We start from the raw sequence: 17,391 nt of genomic DNA, 5'->3' as shown, positions 1-17,391 counted from the left end.
AACAGCATGGCAGTAGCCAGAGGGAAAGAGGGGAGGAGGAAAGGGAAGGGGGAAAGAGGGGATAAATGGTGGTAGTCACAGACTTGACTTTTAGTGGTGAGCACATGACACAGTGCGCAGACGTGTTACAGAGCTGTATGCTTGAAACCTGTATGTTTTTATTGACCAGTGTCACTCCAATAGATTCAATAAAAAAGGTTTTTTTTAATTTTATTTTATGCAATTAAAAAAATTATATCCTTACAGAGAATAGACAAATTGAAGTAGGATATATATATGTAAATATCAACTGAGCACCAATATTCACACATATATAGTCAGGAGTTTTTCAGAAAATTTGAGGAGCAGTTTTTAAATTGCTTATGCTTTTTTAGACTGCTTAGCATTTATGTTTTGAAAACAAGTTGTCTTCCTTTTCAAAATGTATGTGCTAAGCTGGCTCTGATGTCAGAATGAACTATTTTTACAAGACTAGGTCAGCCCCAACTCAACAATTCTTTTACAGAAATGAAACCAGTGGTGAGACAATAGTTGAGCTCATTAAGTCTCAAATCCACATCCCCTTTTCCAAAGCACTACAACTCTTAAACATATAACCAAGAAGGAGAAAAGGAGAGGGCATGGTTTGTCTTTTACTGAATTATTTTATAAATCTTGTTTTCACCTTTTCCATTTCCATCTTGACCCTTTCTTCCTCCACCTTTCATTTAAATTTTCTCACTTTGGGACTAAAGTATGAATAAGTCTGGTGCAGAAAAAGAAAAACAAGCAAAGAGATGAAACAGTTATCCTCATGGCTTTTCCATTGCTGTTTTATTTCCCCCTCTCCCTTCTGTCTGTATCTAACTTAGAGTGTGTCTAATTAAATCCTCTTTTTACCCAGGATATTTTCAGTTTCCAATATTTTTACACTGAATAAAAAATAGCTTTAAATTTTTTAAATGTATGTCACAAATATTTTACAGATAAACTTGATTTAAAACATAAATGAATGTCAAGTGGGAAAAGCACAAACATAGATTTTTGCTTTGCAAAAATGTATGTATCTGTTTTCATCTTAAAAGATTTTTAAAGTTTATAATAGGGGTCATTATAAGTAAATCTATGTTCAGCAAGATAGATAAGCCAAAAAAGAAGGGGGCAGAGGGGAGTCCATCCTGGGTCTAATTTAAAATTTTCCATTTATGTCATGTCAAATTTGGGGAGACTGAACCCTCACTAAATGCATTGGTCTGACTGTCTCCCAAGCTTGATACCCAGGGTTCATGACTACAGTTCCTGGCACCATCATAAATATTCATACCCCTACTAACAATTTGCAAGCCAAATTCATTTGGCTTTTTTCACCCCATCAATCTTATAATTAATAAGGGTGGTGCTCTTGTTCCACTTTCCTCCAAAAGAAAAGATAAATGAAATAAAGAGTCATCCTGTAAATTTAAATAAGAGTGCCTCTTGTGGATTAAAAGCTGATGCTATCATATATTGGTGGAAGGGGAGGCTTCAGCCATTCTTTCCAGTGATGGTTGACTGGGGGAGGTGGGCTGGAAGTTGAGGAAGGGGGAAGGAAGAAGGGATAAGAGCAAAGGAAGCATTTCCAGATGTGGCAGTATAAGCTTTAATCGGAAAAGCTTGTTTATGTATTAAATAATGCATAGAATAAATCTGCGATGTTGTGTAGAAAGTGAGTTGTAAAGTATATTTACGAATTGCACTCTATTGTTTGGATAGATGGACATTGAATATAGCATGCTAATACCCAGAGAATTAGATTTTAACAGTCTGCAGGTTTCGCCTGCAGTTTAGAATTAGGGATATTTTAGAAAGTTGTACAAATTTAGTGGTCATTGTGTCTTTGAAGTAACTGCCTTTCAATTAGTGTGATAGCTATGTTTCTAAATCTAATTGTAAAGATGTGGGCACCCCAGAAACATTAAAGGAGGCATACATCACAAACTCTCTGTACAAATAAATCATGATATGTGTGGGACATGATGTAAATTCTCCACTCCCATCGGATTTTCTAAAGTCATTTATAGCAAAGCAGGAAAATAAAATTGAACATAATTTAGAAATAAAATTTTGATAATTGAGCTAAGTAACTTGAACTTGTCAATCACCTGTGACCTTACTCTATTTACACTTCACTTGAACATTCAAAAGTCCTAAGGCCAATGGAAAAGCTTCACAGTATAAACAACTGCCCTTGCTCTGTTGTGGTGGACAACTTCACCCCTTCTGAGTAGATTATTTAAACTTTATTAAAATTAAGAGACCTGGATAAAGAAGTAAGCAGAAAAATCTTAACTTTGCAGTCATGTTTTTGCCTCTAACTTCTTTTAAGAGAACTTACATTAATGGGACAATGATGTATTGTTTTTGTGGATTGATGAGTTTGTGATAGGAGCTCTTACCACCTGAGATATTCTTAGGACTCTATCCCTCCCTCCATGTTTATGTGAGGGCAATGGAAGGGGAAATCAGGTACCCTTAGTGTTCTTTATCCTTAGAGCAGGGGTCCCCAAACTTTTTACACAGGGGGCCAGTTCACTGTCCCTCAGACCATTGGAGGGCCGGACTATAAAAAAAACTATGAACAAATCCCTATGCACACTGCACATATCTTATTTTAAAGTAAAAAAAAAGGGGGGGGGGAACAAATATAATATTTAAAATAAAGAACAAGTAAATTTAAAAATTTAAATCAACAAACTGACCAGTATTTCAATGGGAACTATGCTCCTCTCACTGACCACCAATGAAAGAGGTGCCCCTTCCGGAAGTGTGGCAGGGGCCGGATAAATGGCCTCAGGGGGCCACATGTGGCCTGCGGGCCGTAGTTTGGGGACCCCTAGCCTTAGAGCCTGTATTTAAGCATCTTGTTCTATAAAAGCATGCCATGTTCAGGGCAGCTCTTTAAAAATGTCTAAGTAAAATCAGCCTGAGCTGCAGCGGCACAGTGGATGAAGCGTCGACCTGGAACACTGAGGTTGTCAGCTTGGGACCCTGGGCTTGCCTGGTCAAGGCACACATGAAAGTTGACGCTTCCTGCTCCTCCCGCCCTCCTCTTTCTCTCTCTTCTCTAAAATGAATAAATAAAATCTTTTTTTTTAAAGTCTAAGTAAAATCAAGGAAAAGACCATCTTTTATACCTTGATCTGATTTAAATATAGTTACACATTTGTTTTACTGGGAAAAAAAATGTTTTCCCTTATTGACTTTTAAAATAGGAGAGTAAGTAAGGGAGAAGAAAATCTGACTCTGCCCTCCTTGTGCGTCCTCAGACCTAAGCTGGTCCGTTGCTTCGGGGATGAGAATGGGTTGAGAGCCTACAGAATGGCACTCCGGGACACGGGCACAGGCTGGGGGGTCCAAGGCATCTTGGCAAGGAGTCCTCAGCTAGGCTAGGAGTTGTGATTCTTACTCTATCCAGGCTTCTTCTTGGGGACAATGGTGGTAGGGAAGGGGGATAATTGGCTTTTTCTCACTTTCTACCAAACTTTGCTTGGCTGAGGTGGAGCTTGGAAAACTCACTTTTGGGCAATAGGGTCTCTTGCCTCTCCTAGCCCACCTACCTACTTTTCAAAAGTAGAATTTGAATCCTAAATCTTTTAAGATTTTATTTATTGATTTTTCAGAGAGAAAAAAATGAGTAGGGGGAGGCAGAAAGCCTCAGCTCATAGTAAGTAGTTGCTTCTTTTATGTGCCTTGGCTGGGCAAGCCCAAGGTTTTGAACCTGAGACCTCAGCATTCCAGGTTGACGCTCTAACCACTGGACAACCACAGGTCAGGCTGACTCCTCAATCTTGTAGAGGCTTTCTGTGCCTTTGTTGTTGCTCTCCCAAGTCACCAAAACACCTGACACAGTTTTCTTGCAGGAAGGGATGACAGAGGGACTTCATCTAAGAGAGAATAAGAGAGCAGAGGGAAGGAGAAAGGGAAGGGATGGAGAGAGAGGTTCTGACAGTCATCCCATCTCCAGTTCCAAATCGGCTCCTGGAGCCAGAGGCTGTTCACAAAGTAATGCAGGGGCCCTGAAGACCCCTGGGCCTGGGCCCTGCCTAGTGGTCTCTTCTGTCTTTAAAGCGCACTCCAGGCTGGCACTTAAAGGAGTTGAAGCGCAGCTTTTCTGGCCACAGACTCCTATTCAAGGAGGAGTGCAACCCCAGGCAGTCACATTGCAGCACACTTGGTAGGTGCCTGTTCTGGCTCTGCACGGCTTCTCGAAGTCCTGGGAGTCCTTGGGGGCTGATGACTGGATCTTGTTCCAATTCCCTTCCCAGAAGGCCGGGAAGATGAAGGTGGAAAATGCTCCCCTCACCCAACCCCACCCCCCAAAACAGCACCTCAAATTCCTGTGTTGGGGGCATCTATTGTTCTCTTCCCCAGCCAGGGGGACTTGAGGAGTTTTCTCACAAGTTTTTGTTTTGAAGTCCTCCCTCCCTCTCTCCCTCCCTCTCCTTCCTCCGGTCCTTCTTTCCTTCCTTCCCTCCTCCCTTCCTTTTTCTTTTTATTTATGTATTTATTTATTGTGAGAAGTGACAGGAGGCAGGGGCAGGGTGGGGAAGTGGGCTGTAGGATTGGGTCAAGGAAGAAGAGATGATACGGAGCTTTGTGGATGCCTCGGGTGCACATGGGTGTGTGTTAACAAAAGAAGGAGAAAGAAAGGGAGACAGGGAGGGGGGGTATACAAGGCTGAGAGCTGTAGGCCCAGTGGATCTCTGGAACTGGAGTCAGAGACAGAGACACACCAGATCCAGCTACACTCCTCACCTCCTGGTCTAGAACTGAAACCTGTAACTCAGGGTTTACTTAACCCTTTCTATGCATCAATCCCAAGAACTTTCTTTGTTACCCAGGACCCGGAAAGAAAGGTTAGTGAGGAAAATGAGGCTGAAATGGCCATGGACAGAGGTTCAGACCAGACAGCTAGACTCCAGGGTTCCTGGCCGGAGCCCAGGGCTCAGCCCCCTTGCCTGTGGGCCTGCCTGCCTGCCTGTTTGCAAATCCTTTCTCTAGGTGAGAATGCAAGGCTTTCTTTGCACAGATTTGGCTTGTTTGCTGTCAAAAGGGAAATTATGAATCGTGTTATTATTATTTTTTTAATCACCTTTGCCTGAGAATGTGTTTTCCAGGCAAAATGAAACGGAGAGCTAAGAAGAGTTTGGGTAATTTTCAGCACAAACTCCCAGTAATGACAATTGGTGTTAGAGCTAAGACTGGGGCTACTTTCGAACAGTGACCTGGATTGGCTCTGTATTTGGATAGAAATAACCCTCCTAGTATAACGACCATGTATGTGTACACAGGGCTTCATCAGTGTCTTAAACATCCCAACTTTATTGGTTTCTAAAGGTGAACAGTTTGATTCATTCTAAGCGCCTACTTCTGTGTGAGTGTTTTTGAGAAATACTTTGGACTAAAGAGATCTGCCTGCAATACACAAAGACAGGCAAAATATACTAAAAGGGAAAGAAATTCACATTAACCCTGGGAGATGAGAAGGAAGGGAAAGAGGGAGTTAAAGATAAAAAGAGAAATGGAGAGAGGAGGAGGGAGAAAGAAAAGGGGAGAGAAAGAGGGAGACAGGAATAGAGGAGAAGAGGTTTTCTCACAGGCACACCAAGGGAGGGATCTGAAGCCTTCAGACCCCGACCCCCAAACCCAAGTGAATCTCACAAAACAGGTTCGGCTCGTATTTCAGGCCAGTCTCCTTGCCCCGCGTCCGCGGTCCCCGGGGCCCTAATTCACTCCTGTCCTCTCTGCACAATGACATTCGAACCTGGGAAAATAATTGCATTAGAGCAGATTACTTATAACCGATAGTTATCTGTCTTTTTCTGTTCGACAGAAGTCTATTAAACTCAGCACAGCCATTACCAGCTGAGCTCTAGAGAGCGCCTTCATTAAGAAAATTAAAATCATACTTTTGAATCTAAGCAAAGCCTGCGCAGGTCTCAAGAGCCCTCCCGCGTCAAACCCCGACGTTTCCGTAAGCATGATTTTTCTCGCGAATCCATCTCTGCTTTTTTGGATACCATGAGTTAGGGTGGAAAGATTGAGTGTGATGACAATTACTCGAAGGTAGGGATGCCTGAGCTCTGAAAGGACCATCTTTCTTCCCAACCCCTTCCTCCACCCCCCACCCCCGCCTTCCCTCGCGGGGATGTTTCTCAGAGGCTTTCCAGTTAAAAGCACCACACCTGTGAGGGCGTGGCCGGGGTTTGGAGAACTATTTCGGTCTCTTGAGCGGAGGGTGGGGGACAGGGCAAAGTATGGGTTCAGAGCGCGGGAAGCCTCGCGGGTGGACTTCCCCCGCTGCCGTTTGCAGCCCGAGGCCCGCGCCCAGCGCACGTGCTCACCCAGACACCCAGACACCCGGCGCACGTGCTCACCCGGACACCCAGACACCCGGCGCACGTGCTCACCCAGACACCCAGACACCCGGCGCACGTGCTCACCCAGACACCCGGCGCGGGGGCGGGGCGCACCTGTCCCCTCCACTGGCTTTTGCGCTCGCTCCTGGACCAACTTGGCCTATGAGCCTTTTGTCCACCCGGGCAAAGGAGCCTGGCCCTGGGGCTGGGCAGGCTGTGGCGTGTGCCTCGAACCCAGAACCTAAGCCCCTTTGGCCGGATCTTCGGCCTCCGGGGGCCTGTTTGGGTTTCCTCCCTGGTTTGGTAGGTGCCTCAGCTCGCGGTGCCCCGAGTTGGGTGGATACGCCCAGCCTCTCTGGTGCCCCAGCTCCAGGAGGAGGAAGAAACAGGTGGGGAGCGTGAGCTGGGGGGAGGGTGGCGTCCCCACCTCCCCTCCGGGCGCCTCAGAGAAACCGCTCCCGCCGCTCCAGCGGAGCTAGGAGCGCCAACTCCACTTGCGACTGGAAACATCACTCGGCAGGAGAGCTGTCTGCTCAGCGAGGAGGGGGCGCGTTTGCATTGATTTTCTGTGACATCTGGAAATTTGCAGGGTTTGAAAAATAATTTTGAACATGGTTTATTTTTTTGTTAGCCACTGCCCTTCGTTTCAGCATTTTGCTTTTTCAAATGTTAACTACTGTGTATTTCTCTGAAAGGTCTGCCCAAACCAGGGCTCAGAAGAAAAACACCGACTTGTGCCCCTTTTTTGGGGTGTCCCTTCCTAGGGTTCTAGGAGCAGAGGGCCACTGCTTCCATTTCTGTCAGAATGCCCAGTAATAGGATTCTTACCCTTCTTTCTCCATGTCTAATGAAGGCTTTGAGATTTATTAGGGGAAAATAGCACGCACGCGTGAACACACACACACACACACACACACACACCTCCCAGCACTCAAATACAAGAATCAGGTGGAGTCTGCTTGAAAGTGTAATATTGTTTTTAGTCAAATGTCTAATTTTCTTTTTTATAGTTTCTGTGTGACACAAAAGCCTACCAAATTCAAGTGGTGGAAGTCAGCAAAGTCAGGGACAAGGGGACATCTTTTACATGCCCGCAGCTTCCAACTCGCTAAATTGGTGGGTATTAAAATTCTTTTTTTTCAGGAAAAAAATGAAATAAAACAAATGCACCATCACTGTTACTGTTAGTGTTTTTTTTTCTCATCAAATGTAGACACATCATTCGATTTTTTTCCCTTTGTAGTGAAGGATGAGGAAATCAGAAATGAACAACCTCCTTTCAACAGCAGCAAATACAAGACTTTTGAGATGGTTTTCTTTGCTTCTGTTTTCCTTTCTTTGCCCTTAAAGCAAAACAAAAACAGAGATAAAAAGGGAAGAAACACCATTCCTGCTGGAGTTTATTTTGTTGCCACAATAAAGGGGTGGCGACAGTTATCATTTGAGATGATAATGCTTAGTGATCCCATTCTTTTAATCATACTCTTCAAGTGTTTTGAGATTAATGGCAAAAGGTGTTTTTCAGTCTCTTCCTAAGGACCTTTGCATTAATTTACTTAGAACACTGACCAGACTGTCAACGTCTTCAAATTTCATTAAGTCGAACTGAGACAAACACAATGAGATTTTTATATTTTTTTCTTCATCTGTGGAAGTATCTTTCTGGAAACTTTACTTGAATTCAGTTGCAACCGGGGACACTTGCTTCCTTTTCACACACACACATACATGCACATAGAATGTGTTATATACACACAGACACGTTATACACGTATATTTAAACGCACCACTATTTGCGATTACTAACTTTCCTCTATTTCTGAGCTGAATGGAGACTTTTCAAAAAGTCAAATCCAGGGACAGGCGGCAGATTTCTGCTTCACCCAAACCAGGATTTACATTTAGAGTCAGTTTGAATGTACTGAACTTCTTTAAAACAGACCAAAAAAAGAATGGTAACTTGGAGTGGAAGTATTTAACTTTACCTCGGTTGACACGATAGCCCCAGCAAGTCTTCAGACGCAGCCCGACTGAGGCGTCACTTCACTGGCAGGGAGACCCGGCTGCTTCTGCCTTGCCCCAGGAGAGCTGTTTCCTGGTGTCCCCGGGCCCCTGTGCGGGTCCTGGAGGGTCCCCAACGCGGTGGGCTGGGGAAGACGTGGCGCTGGGTGGGGGCGGGAGGTTCTAGGGAGAAGCGAGGGAAGAGAACGGGTTTTTAAACTAGAACGTCCTGGTACTCGGGCAAGAAAGGAGCGCAGGAGACCAGGCTTTCCCCTGCCGCCCTCCCTGGCCGCTCTTTCTCCCGCGCCTCCTGTCTCAGAGGTGTCTCCGCACAATCCTGCAGTTCGGTACAAAGCAAACCTCCATCCTCCCCACAAACTAAAGTCGTTTCCCGTTGCAGATGTACACTCTTTGCTTGGGCTTTTAGCTGAGACCAGAAGGCTGCTCCGAGTCGGGGCTGCTCTAGCAGCGCCTTGCCCGGGAGGGAGGCAGGCGGGGAAGCCGGCGGGTCCGCCAGCCGAGACGGCCGGCGCCTGCTACCTGGGCGCCCTGGCTGCGGGGTGCTCAGAAATCCCGGCAAGAGTCACTGCAGAGCCGAGAAAACGCCTCTGTGCACCGAAATGGTTGGAAAACAACCCAAACACTCTCAACTAGAACCAGCCCCACACTTTGTATTTGACGTGAAGCTCCAGAGCAAGATCAAGTGTCAAAGACATTGGAGTTTCTTTTGGAGCACTTCAGCTAGCCTTTCCGTTTCCAGCAAAATTGAGAATCACGGCAGAAGAAAGAACGGGAACACGCGGGGGAACGACGTGTGTGTGTGTGTGTGTGTGTGTGTGTGTGTAGGTAAGTAGGTAGAAAGGACTGTGACAACTTTTCAACACATTCTCTATTTTGAAATAAACAATATCGGACAAGAGACGATATTTCTTTGCGTTGCAAGCAAGGGTCATTCATTCAAGACAAGGAACTGTCTGAATTTCAAAAGCGGTGTCTGAAGACTTTGCCGAAATGGTGCCAGTGTCCTGGAAGTTTACATTTGCGATGCTGCAATATATTATTTTATATCGGCCTCTTACTCCATGAGATATCCATTTTTTAAAAAATCTATAGCATCTACTAAAAACATTTCTTTGGACTCGAAATCTACAGTTCGGCAGAAACAACCCATAGTAAAAACTCAGAGAATAAAAAGGTTTAGGAAAAGAAAATGTATCCCTTTCCTAGTCATTTGATAGTTTATTCCCTGGAGGCCAAGTGAAAGTGGTGGTCCCTTCGTATTGTATTATACTCTTTTTTTATGATCATTTACTCATTTGAATGTTCGGATTTGACAAGCTATTCTCCTGCCGTGGGCTTTTGCTGCAGAACAAAATCAGGCTGTGGAAGGAGTCCGTGAAGGGGGCGTGTGGGGGCGCGCAGAAGAACACGATTTGCTTCGAGGGGGTGCTGACCCGCAGTATTCTGCTCCGCGGGCCAGCAGGGGGCGCTCTGATGTTATCTCTGGACAAGACAGCAAGCCTTTGCTCGGAGCTGCAAGACAGGCTTTGCAGTTTTACGCAGCTGCAAAAGGAAGGGGAGGGGGAATTGCAGCTCCTAAACCCTCAACAGCTATTCCACTGGGTTATTTACCCTCCGTTCGAAATGTACCTACGTCTCACTTTACTTACCCACCCCGTTTATAGCGCACCCCCCTTCTCACCAACCTCTTTTCATCTGTATCTATGCAGCACATGTATAATCTCTCTTCCTAGCCTTGAATTATACATTAATGCAACTTATTAAATACGACGATGAATAGTCAACATTTTTTTCGCCTGTTAGTTCCGCTGATCCAAGCAGGATTTATTTGCAGATCTCACATCCTGGAGCCATAACGCAGTGAATTTTCCTCCCTTAAATAAAATTGGTCAAATGTTGACAACCTTTAAGCCAATCTAACACTCAAGATTAGTGATGAGAAACTAATGAGAAAATATCAGATCTCCAGGCCTGAGGGCTGCCAATTAAATCTTCGCTGATTGAAAAATAAAAGCGGACTTGGGGTGTGAACCGGCTCAACTTCAACTATTAATTTAACGTGTTGCCGGGGTCCGCGCCTTCTCTCCTCTCAACGGCTTCCAGTAATAGAGCTTCGTCCTCTCTCATCCCTCAGCCTAAAAGCCAAGTGTTATTTCTCAAAATATTTCAAGAGGTCCAAATCAAGATGATCATTTTTTTTTACACGGCAAATATTAGACCTTTAAGCGATATGATTTAACTAATTAGAAAATTTACATCATTAAGTCTTTGGGAGAGAAAAAAGAGAAACAAATCTGCCAGTCATTTTAAAGGAGACAGGCACTATTGAAGTGTGAAGAAATCGGCTCTAATTCAAAAAGGCAATCGGGCAGAAAAAGCCCTCAACATTACCCTGCTAGTTATTAATCAGAAAGGGCTCTCTCTCTTTCCCCACACCCCCTCCTCTCTCAGCAGAGTTTAAGTTCGTGGTTTTTGCCAGTGGCCCATGTCATATTTATATTGAGGTTTTGTCTGCTAAAGGATTAAAATTTGAAAATGTTTCAATATGAAGAAAACAGAATCCTCAAAGGGAAAAAATATTCATAGAATCACCTCTCTTTCAGACAAGAAAACTTGTTGTAATAATTCTCACCCGCCCCCTTTATTATTGTTTTTTCATTCTTTCCTTTTTCTTCCCATGAAGTTCCTATTTTGAAACCTGCTTGGTGAGAACTAAAGTCTTTGTGTTAATTTCCCCTCCCCCTTCTTTCTTGCACCCCTCCTTCCTCCAAAGCCAGAAACTTACACTGAAAGCAGAAAAGTACAAATACATTAACAATGCCCCGCTCACTTGATAAAAAGGCATTGGTCTAGGCTTACATGTCAAGAATCTAAGGGAAGGGAGATCAGTCTGGTGGGTCTCCAGACAAAAGATGATGAACTAGAAATTTAACCCACCTATGTATAATATTTGATAGAGTGTGTGGCTGAAGTGGAAAAGAAAGGCAAATAGGTGAGAATTCCTTTAAAGTGCTTTGTGGCACTGGGCGGCTTTTTCTCTGTGGCCCCTCCATTCAGCTTATAACAGCAGCCTCATTATAGATAGGTGCCCCTTCCCATCAGAGCCTCACTTAAAGCCCTTGGTACACCACACACAGAGCCCTGTGCCTGGTCTTCTTATTCCCAGCAAATGAACTGAAGAGGGAACTGCAAAGGAACTTTGTGAGGGCGCACTTCCATTTCCAAACGGGCCATTCCTGGCATCTCTGAGGACTCTTCTTTAAGCAGACATTGAGTATAAAAAAAATTAATAGTAAGTCGTAGATATTCAATTCCCCTTCATTATTATTTCTTCTTAAATTACAAAGAAGTCTCAAAGGCTTATTTTTCTGCCTAGCCCTATTCTTCTCTGGCTAGGTTGCATTCTAGTCTCATTTTCTTATTCTCCTCTGTCTTACATTCTGAAATTTTCACTACCATGCTTCCACCAGGTCCCCAGGCCTGGAACTCTCAAGTCTTTGGGCTTCTGTAGGCCTGGAGCAGCTCTCCAATATTAGTTCAGTGCCATTCTCCACCTTACCAGACTTCAACTTTGCAGGAGAGAGCAGTAGCAGACCTGGGCTATTAACACACCACAGTTAACTCTCTGCGGGAACTTTTACTAGGTGGGGTGTGTGGAAGGAGAAAACATCTGTAAACAGTGAGTGCTCTGGAGAGTGGGGAATGAGTTCTGACGTGGAGGCCAGGACACAGAGTTTGGCAGGAGTTTGTAAAAGAACCGGTTAAGATGGGAATTTTGGCGAAATAAGGAAAGGAAAGAGAACGGGGGTGGGGGTGGGAGCTTTGGGAAGAGTGTAGAAGGCTCCTAAATGCAACTTCTTTTCTGACCGTCACAGAGCGGATGGGAGTGGAACGTGGTGCTCCTCTTTGAGAAATATTAGAGTCAAGGGGGGAACTTCTGCCACTTTCCGGAGGTGGGACACAGAGAGGTGAAAATATTCAAGACGATGGCCCCTGGCACTGGAGGGCTCCCTGGCGGGATCCCCACCCTTTGCCCCGTCCCTCTAGGAACCCTCCTTACCTTTGTGGCTCGCATTTGATGGGACACACTGGATGATCCTGGGAGAGGACAGGACCAGAGAACCAATAGGTCTCTTGTATCTACTCCGAAGCAGTATAATAAAATTTACAGCGCCTTTAACAACTCGCAAGTAAAGCATTAAAATTCTCTTTAATTGAGAAAATATTGATTTTGAAATCTAGGAAAAGCGAAATCGTAATTTAGCTGCGAACTTTCAGGCAAGAATATAGCGTATGATGTCGCCGTGTGTGGATCCTCCTTAACCTCCAGGCAACATCACATCTTTAATTGCGCTACTTTAGGAAGTGATAAAGACAAAAGATGACCCGACTTAGGCGAACGCTTTACCAAAAATATATAAATAAATAAATAAGTGTTTAACAGACCTAGAGTAATTTCCCTTTCCAGTTATTTAGAAAAAAAAATGCCTGTTTTTTTTTTATTGAAGCAGAAAAAAAAAATACCCAAAGGGGAATAAAGAAATAAAAAGAACGGAAAACCACAGACCAGTCTAAAAGCAACTCACATTAGCAAATCCGTTGATATTCTTTACCAAACAAGGAATGAAGCCAACACATTTAAGAAAATGCATTCACGGGCAAAATTGCATCCTCCTTGAAACGAAACAAACCTGGGTCTATTTTCTTACTTTACTCTTCCGTTCTTTTGGGGGGGTAGGTGGGGGGAGACTCCATTGGTGGGTAGGGAAGGGAAAGAAAACTCAGGCTTTCTATGTTATTTCTGTATCGGTTTTTGGTATTGTAGAGGAGTAAAGAAGTTTTTGTGTGGTGGTTTTTCATTGATCAGTCACTCTGAGCTAATGTAATTATCCTCATCAATAGGAGGCTGCAGAGAGAATCATTATGTGGGTGACATTGATAAATGATCGCCCAGGAACGGCCCTCTCGCGGGCAACCCCCACATCTGACCCTCCCACACACACAATGTAGTCATAGAAACACCTAGAGAACCCGGGCACGGCCGCGGATGGGGCCAGACAGGGAAGAAAAGCCTGGGGCGGCCGCGGTGGGGGTGGGGGCGAGTGGGGGCTGCCAGTCCCAGACCCAAACCAGTCCCGACGACAACAACAGCCAACGGCGGGGAGCGAGGAGGGCGTTGCGGGAGGGAGAAGCCCTCTTCCCAGCAGCAGACCCTCGCACAGTTGCTCACAACAAAGTGCAAATCCGCGCTCCAGACGAACCCATTCCTCCACACCTTTCCCATGTGCGACGTCACCACCACGGTCATCCGAGGTTTGCCGAGACACACATTCAAACGGGTTCTCCTAAGGAGTGCAGTGATTAGGTCACAAAACCTGTAGGCATCTCATTCTCACGCGAGTACCCCCTGTTCAAAACACAAAACAAAAAAACAACAAACAACAAACCAACCAAACCCATCTGAACAAAGACAGCAGCTGGGTGACGCCCCCCGCCCCCCCCCCAGTTATTTACTGGGCGACCCCTTCCTTCACCTCCTAACCCAGTGCTTCTGATTATGAGATAATGGATTTTGCGATTGTTCCTGTCAGGGGGAAAAACTCCCCCCCCCCCGAACCCCACGTTTTCATCTTTTGACTGTTTTATTCCAGTCAATGAGGAAGTATTGAGAACAGTAATTGATTCATAATGATCCATAAATCGATGTCGGGAAGCGGGGCGGGCGGTGTGGGGTGTGGAGGTGTATGAAGAGGAAGGGGCGGTGGTGGTGCTGTTTATTTATTTTATTTCTAAAGCTTCAACTAAAGTAGCTTTGACACTGTTGGGGCTGGAGGGGAGGAGCTGTTGGGCTTTGCTGGATCATCCATCATCGCTGTCACCAAGAGTCTGCCCCGAGGAGCCGTCGACGCAATCTCCCTTCTGTCTCTACACCGAAACTATTAATATTAAAACCTCCCTTCAAACACTGCCCCGACGGTCTCGGTTCTCATCACGGTCTGACCCGCCTCCCCGGCACACCAGCGTTTCCCCTGCGCCGCTGCTTCCTCCCGGCCCGGGCCCCGACGGCGGCGCGCGACGCCCTCAGTTGAGGACTGCAACTGTTAGGTGCTCCGCCCTCCCACCCGCAGCAATCTGAGGCGCATCTATCTACCTCTGTCTACGGCACAAACCCACGTACTCAAAGGGAAGGCCCGGCGAGGGCAGGGCGGCCGCGCAGAGGGGGCGAGTGTGCAGGCCCCTCCCTGCCTCCGGGGCGCCAGGACGCACGGCCGCGGCGTCGCTGCTCGGCGGACGTCGGAAGGTGGTGGCTGCAAGGCGAGGGCCGCTGGGCACATCCAGACACCCAGACACCGGTCTTTCTAACACAGTGGCCACTTGCAGCGGAGGTCCAGGCTCCTTATCAAATTGCTAGCCTACAAGACTAATGGGGAACTTGCGGAGGATCCCTGTCCCGTGCCTTTGAAGGAAGGTCCCTCTTCTGACAGCTGCTAGAGATATTAGCCACATTTCCCTTCCCAAATCGGCTCCGGGTGAACAGGCCCACGGGGGCGGGAGGAGGCCAGGAGGATACTGATGGCCTCTTCTGGGCAAATCTAACTAGGGTGAAGGTGGGGAGAGGGGGCTGGGGCTGACCTGTGGCGTGGGAGGGAGAAAGAGTGGATAGAAGACACAGATTTTCCTGATCTTTTTCTCTTTTCCCCTTAAAATGTGGCTTCTTGCTCAATTCCCAACCCTTAACAGATGGCCACTGCAGTTCTCTCAGAATTTCTTAAAGAAAGGGAAACCTTTGGAATTTATTTCTGCTTTTGCTTCTCCACATAAATAAAAAGTGTTTTTATATTACTCTTGTTTTGGAGAACATAAGCAATTTTATTCAGACTACAGTATTTCCTTTAACACTATATGGTTGTCAAAACACCATTCCCAGTTTCTTTGCTTTTGACAGCTGAGTCTTTCTTAAATATCCCCAAATCGGAACTCTTTATACTAAATAGTAAACCCGAGATAGGAGCAAGTGCTTTCCGAGGTGGTATTTAAAAAGCATTGTACGAACTGGACAATTCTACCACCTCTCAGCCTTGGCATATTGGGGGGAGGGGAGAGCAAAGAAGTGCAAACGCATATTATTACAATATTAGTTATTTCCAAATATTAAAAAGGGTTACCATAATGGGATGTAGTTTGTTTAAAAAAACAAAAAACAAAAAACTACACCTGAGATTATTGTATTCGTTAAAACCAATGGTAGAGAGCTTTAAGATCTACACTTCGATGAAAGAGCTTATTAATAATTGCATGAAACACTTTCTAAACATGAGCCAATTTGTAAGTAAACCCTTCAGCATTTGCTTTACTGACAGGAAAGGAAGAAAAACTTTGCCAAAAAAAAAAAAAGTTTAACTGATGTGAGAGTTAATTTATAAATGGAGAACTTGTCAAAATTTACCTAAAAACATTTAAAAGAGATGTGTACAAATACTTAAATTTTGCAAAACGGCTGCATGTGAAATGGGATAACAATGAGAGGGAACCTATCTTTTTTCAAGAGGCACAGAATTTTTCTGTTATCCGTTTGTATCAGAAATGCTATTTGTATGCTTCGACAGTAGCATGTTAATTAAAGTTATAAATGTACTTATAAAAATTCTACCCAACTAAAAACAGCACAAAACAATAGGAATTTATTTCCTTGTTCCTTTGTATACTTTTATTAATGTTTTCTGCAATAAGAAGGAAGAACCCCAAATAAGATACAAACTTGGATTTCTAAGATAGTGAATTAATTTCCTATCAAGTTGACATTGCACAACTAACTAAAGTCTATATTATCTCTCATGAATGTAGGATTCAAAATTTAGGTGTTACAAAGTCCCAGAATAGTATATTTATTTGAAAAGTCAAGGGGCATGCAAATACCTCACACTTTTTTTCACTTTGCACATTTGGCAGGCATTGTTTGTGCGGTATCAGCCAGGGAATGACACAGATTTCCAGGAATGTTGCATGAGATTTTTAAAATAGCATTGTATTGCCTGTTTTGTTGTTGTTTTAGAAAATATTTAATTTTAGTCACCAAATCACACTAGCGTGCCTGCACGTGGAGTTGTCTGAAATAAAAAGACATAATATAATTTATATAAAATATTAATGATTAAGTAATTTTTTTCAACTCAGGATTTCAAACTCTACAGAAGTTGTTTACTCAGCTATGAACATCTATATGTAAATTTTAATTTACATATTCAACAGTATTTTAGTAAGTAAGACAGAGAAAAAACACAGGCAGATGAATTATCTTTGAGCACAGACGTTAGTTATTTCTTAGGATGTAAAATTAACCCTGCAAAAGCCCTTTATTCTGGCAGAAGAGAAACATAAAAGGCTGTATCAAAATGTATTTTTTTAATATCATGCATTTAAAAAGGAGGTATGACACGTTGAAGGTGATCCTTCAATCTGGCTCATACACACACACACACACACACACACACACATTTTCATACCTTTAGAAGTTTTCTGCTGGGAGAATTTACAGGCCAAATACACACCAAAAAGCTACTGATGCTTACCTTAAAAATTGTTGGTAAGTTAAATTTCAAATATATTCAACATGTGGGGAATAAACCATCACCTACTTTGAACACCATCTATAGTAGGCATTGTGCCACCTTGCCTTAAAACTATGAAAAACACAAAAGCCTAACAAAAAATCAAAAATGAAATATTTATTACCGCATTTTGTGACTTAACACCTTTTTTTTTAACATAACGTCACAGTCCTCATACAAGTATTTTAATGTAAATTTGACAAAGCTTAAAGGTAACAGCATTTTCTTCTAGTGAGGAACACGTGCTGAGAAAAGAAGAATTCATGGACATACAATACCAATTCCACAGCAGATCTGATACTAGCAAAAACATTCTTTTTTTTTTCAATTGAGGTAAACACATAGAATATCTAACATGAAACAATTAATAGACCGAACTCTGT

At 44.1% G+C, this 17,391-nt stretch overlaps 1 protein-coding gene across 2 annotated transcripts in view; it reads right to left on the bottom strand.

Moving 5' to 3' along the window:
* Positions 1-17,110: 17,110 nt before the first annotated feature.
* Positions 17,111-17,391, bottom strand: part of MEIS2 (Meis homeobox 2) — a 206,670-nt gene continuing 206,389 nt past the window's right edge. For both annotated transcript variants that reach the window (XM_066277169.1, XM_066277168.1), the window contains exon 12: positions 17,111-17,391. This exon is cut by the window's right edge and continues 1,138 nt beyond it. The gene's annotated coding sequence lies outside the window, so the exon portion shown is untranslated.

Source organism: Saccopteryx bilineata, chromosome 4 (genome assembly GCF_036850765.1).
Source record: "Saccopteryx bilineata isolate mSacBil1 chromosome 4, mSacBil1_pri_phased_curated, whole genome shotgun sequence".
NCBI lineage: Eukaryota > Metazoa > Chordata > Mammalia > Chiroptera > Emballonuridae > Saccopteryx > Saccopteryx bilineata.
The sequence above is the reverse complement of the archived record's forward strand: the minus strand, read 5'-3'. Positions and strand labels throughout refer to the sequence as shown.